The following is a 5,141-nucleotide window of genomic DNA, read 5'->3' on the forward strand; positions in this document are numbered from 1 at the left end:
GTCTGAGGCCGCTTGCTACCTTTTGTACTAGGTCTTCAAGGGTGAATTTTAGTAGGAAAACCTAAGCACAATAATAGAGCTAAAGCTTAGTCAATGCATTGTTTTAATTCTTTATAGTGAGGATACTGTCTTGCATGGCAAAATTGGCTTTGTTAGGAATCGGGATTGCAAGTTTATTTTATAATGTGTGTCAGTTTTTGACTGCTGAAAATTTTTTGATGAATGTGAGATATCTATATAGCAGACTTAGGAAAACTGACACTAGACTAGCTCTTATTAGTTTTTTATGGATTCATTGGAAGTACTGATGTAGCCACAGATATAGTTGAAAATTGTGGATACAATAGGCTTTTTATGGCGTTTCATTTAGTAGTAAAAGTATTAAGATGAAATTATTCCTGGATAATATCTGTGTTTAAGTGATTAAGAACTTCCTGAATGTAGACATAAAGGAGTCATGATAGAGATACTCTTTATGGGTTTCTGCGGGAATTTGGTACTAGATTTTCCTATCAGACAGTGTTTTCCTTGAGGATGTGAAAATAAATACAAAAATCACTGTTAGCATCATTAGTTAATCTCATTAATATTTTCAGAACATTCAGTAATAGTAGAGGCGTTAATATGGAACAGTGCAGGTTGAAATTATATGTCTGAGAACAAGATATGTAGGTTATGTAAAAAATTAAAAAAAGAGGAGGAAAGATTGTGTTCTGGAAAACTAGAACTCTGCAAAAGATTTCTCCCGTGGTGAACAAGGTTTCCCAACATTATGCTGAGGCAAAGGGCTAATGTGGTTCTTGAAGGTCTATATTGGAGGTTGTTACATAAAATCAGCTGACTCATCTCGTGTGACCTCTACACTCAGTGCTGACTGACTGACACTGAAACATTGCAGGGTTTTGCAGCTTTTGTAAAACTGTAGATGATGCAAGGTGAGTATTTGGAATTATTACCTTAACTGAGAGTTTGCATTACTCCAGTCTTTCCTATATATGAGAAACAAGAACAGGAGGTCACTTGATTATCTTGTGGAGTACATTCCCATGAAGAAGTACTTGTACTGGTAAGCAGCAAAGACTTGAATGGAGAAAGGAGTAATAGTGAATGGAAGGTGGAGCTGGATATGGCTTTTTAATGTTGAGGGTACTGAATGATGGGAATGTGTTGAATTTTAACTTTTCCTGGGGTCTTCAGAGTAAGATCTCCCTGGTGGGTACTTAATGAAACTCAAGTCTTTGAGCTCAGGGCAGAGTAAGCAGAGGAGAAGCATAATAATTTGTGATGTGTGGAAGACTGGGCAAAATCTCAGGGCTCCTTAGTCTTTGCATGCTATGGATTTTCGCATGTGAGTTATGTATCTGTTCATAGTCATTAGCTTCACTCAGGGACTTGATATTCAGATGTGAAACAGTAGACTTGTCATTCCTCTCTTGATTTTTGAGGCAACTAAAGAGAACAGTATTTGTTACTTTTGTTCTTCAGCCAAAAACCCAGTGAATATAGGCAAAGAGGGGTCAGCTTTTGAGTTGTCAGGGCACAGCTGCTTCTGGGGATAACAAAAGTCAGATCTGCTCTGCCCAGCACTCTGGTCAGGAAAGGTGAGGTATGTCTCTGGTGTGCTGCGGTTGTTTTGCCTGGGATTGACAATAAGACGCATGGAAATGTTATGTTGTGGCTGGTATGAGTTATAGTAATAGAATCGTTGCTGCTTAATGATCTAAACATTTACTATAAAACTTATGTCTCAGTCCATTTTTTAACCTGGGATTACGTGGTGCTGAACTAATCGTCTTCATACCTAGGAAAGACAGCTCTTGAACATCCAAAGCAGTCTAAAATATCTCTTAGCACTGATTTAAGGCTGTCCATGGCTAATTCTTCATATGAATTTTTTACACTTTCTCTACAATTGTGGTTTGAAATTACTGCAAGGCTTTCTGAAACTTTAACGGTGACTAAGGGAGAAGCTTCTGGCAATGAATCCTGAGCTTTCCTGCTGAAGAGAGGATGGACTGACCTTCATGCTTCTACACAAACTCCAAAGGTGAATAAAAGGCACAATATAATACATTTACATGTTTGCAAATTTTTCTTTTGCTCCTTATTCAGCTTGAGTGCATATTCACGTGAGGATCTGGCCCTGTGCATGATTAAGATTTGCTATGTGATTTCAAAGACAATATGCAGTGCTAGCTTTTAAATTTTATCTCATAAAAAGCAGTAGTTCTGAGCCCTGTAGCTAATTTTGTATTCAAATACTTGTGAGAAAATGAGTAAGTGAGATTGTTAGTTTCTTGTTTGTTATAATGACTTGCAGTATATTCACTTGCAAGAGATTGTCTGAAGAATAATATGTCCTTTCGGTGCTGAAATCTATGCAAAACGTTTGGGATCCTGTAGAAAAATTCCTTCCTTTTCTTTTTGATAATCATTTAATGTTTTGTGTATCAGTCTAGCTGCTTGGTAATTTATGACCCAGCAGAGGTCAGCCTTGTGACAGTTTTCAAAACATATGCTCAAAGAAAAGTAGAGACAAAGTTCTTATAATAAAGTCTTTAGAATTTTGTTTTATAAAATATATTCATGCAAATTAGAGTTGGTGTGATATTACTGTGGAGTGCTTAAATATCTCAGAGTCATTTCTCTTTATGTAATAGGAATGTTTATTGTTTTGTAAAATTGTTACAAATTGTCTCAAATGTTAGCCTCATTGGTATACTAAAGTAGTTAATTACTGGTTTGTTTAGATAAGAGTATTGTATTTCCAGAGTTGGTTGTGTAATTCAGTGAAACAACATCAAGAAGGAACACATGGAACAGTTGTTTGAATGTTACACACTTCAGGTTCTCCATGACATCTTGAACTAGTGTGTCTGTACTACATTAATGACCGGGGCAGGGCAAGAACAAGTGAGGAGGGAAGTGGGAAGAATCAGCAAGTATTTTGTCACTTTTTTCCAAGAGTGTAAGAGAATAAAAAGTGTTCTTACCTTTCCATAAAAGAGCATTTTTTTTTCCTTTTTGATGCCTATAAAAAATGAAAGAGGGGCAGTGGAGGGAAATCAACCTTTGACCCCTCCACCTGTTCAGAAGCACAAATGATTTGTTTACAACCTAAAACACGATTCCTATGTTACTAGAATGACTAGCTAATGCTAGAATGGTCAGCAAGGGTTTCTTTGATGCTAATAAGGGTCGAGCCCTGGAACAGGCTGCCCAGGGAGGTTGTGGACTCCCCTTCTCTGGAGATTTTTAAGACCCTCCTGGATGCAGTCCTGAGTAATTTGCTCTGGGCAATCCTGCTTTGGCAGGGGAGTTGGACTAGGTGATCTCTAGAGGTCCCTTCCAACTCTGACAATTCCAACAGCTCCGTGATTCCGTGAAGAGTGGCACTCTGTATATAAAGTTGATTCAGAGTATAATCCTTATCAAGAATAGTGGCAGTTCTGTCTTAAACTGGCTGACTACCCGGTCTCTAAGTTCAGTTTCAATTGGCAAACTCGACAGCAGCTGATGTAATTGCTTTGCTTTGCTTGAACACAATCTTCTGTGTACCTTGAGCTAGCTCCAAAGTACTTTTATTCAGTTAGACATTAAGAACTAAATATGCAGTAATAGCGTTGTGAAGGCTGCAGCTGAGTGTTCTGCAATAGAACATGCTTACATGACTTGAGCATGACACTGGAAACTGGGAAAACACGCTGCCTTTTTCATTCAGCCAGGTTCTTTTCTGAACTTTGCAAAGGTGTTTTATTCCTTTACTGCATTTTTTGTATACTCTGAAGTTGTTTTTCAGACATTAAAAATGCATTGTGATGAGGACGATATTCTGAGGTTTTGGAGTAGCTAATAAAAACATGTTCTGTGTCTCACGGCAGGCTGCAAATCAAAACCAGCCTCAGGAATAGATTCGGTGCTTTTTAATGCTTGGTTTTCTTTTAAAACCCTCTTCTCTTTTTCTCTTTTTAAAATTTGCCTTCAAGGAGGCAAGATCATCTTGGAGCAACAGCAACTACTATGTTTTCTTTTATCTTTTGCAAAAAATGGTTACAAACCACCCAAAACCTGCCAGACAGAGCATTATCTTATAAAAAAGCTCTCCAATTAGAGAGAGAGAAAATAAGATCTTTGTTAAATGGAAGCCTTCCCTGAAATGGAAGCCTTTATCATTGTGCTGTGACCAGAGTCCTGTAATACGTCCTTTTTGAATATGTTATTGGGGATGCTTAATGTTTATTATTTGCTGGAGAATCAGAAAGCCAAGGTGTTAAGACAAAGAACGCTATTTAATATTAATTGGCAGTGGTGTATGTGCTTGTTGCTGTCCACTCACTCTGCTGAAATGAGAATAGTGTTGAATGCTTTGGGCATCCTGCAGACTTAATAGTATGTGCTTATTTAATTAGGCCCTAACCTAATGAATATACAAAAGAAAAGATATTGTGAATTAATGTTGCATGAGTAACTACCATTTTATGGTGCTTCCTAGCTTTTGAGTACTTGACTCTGCTGTCTTAACAATCTTTCAGTCAAAAATATGTTTTGTCCTTAGCACAATGGCTTTTGCCCAGCACTTCAGTTGCTACACAGAAACCCCAGATTTGTGAGCAACTCTTCAACTTAGTGAGCCCTCCTTTAACAAAGAGAAACAAAAGTAGGTGCAGAGACAGATGCTCTGAATTGAATCAGCTTGGTTCCAGCTGTGCTGAAACTAATAAACGCAACTGAATTTAGACTATCTAAGCAGAAAATCGCTGAGTCGTTTGCACTGTGCTGCCCACCACACCTTCTTTTGAGAACACAGTGCAGAAATACCTGGTCTGGTTTTGACACAGAAGCCTACTTCTCAAGGTGTCACATGAGTATGTAAGCTAGCAGCCACCTCAGACTTCAGACATCTGCATCCATAAAGGGTTCATAAACTTACCTCATCCATAAACTTAGCTAAAACAAGTAATTCAGGTGAATAGAAGTACACAGCACTGCTTAGGTGGCTCTGGAACGCTGCCTACAAAGCTTGTCCTAAATCTTCAAAAGATCAAAATGGTTTTTCCCAGTATGTGTTACTCCTGAATTTCTACACATCTGGATTAACATAAACAACGGCAGCCTATTTCTGTCCTTTCAAACTGAGGATG

This window comes from Calidris pugnax, unplaced genomic scaffold, assembly GCF_001431845.1.
Source record: "Calidris pugnax isolate Ruff unplaced genomic scaffold, ASM143184v1 scaffold273, whole genome shotgun sequence".
Taxonomy (NCBI): domain Eukaryota; kingdom Metazoa; phylum Chordata; class Aves; order Charadriiformes; family Scolopacidae; genus Calidris; species Calidris pugnax.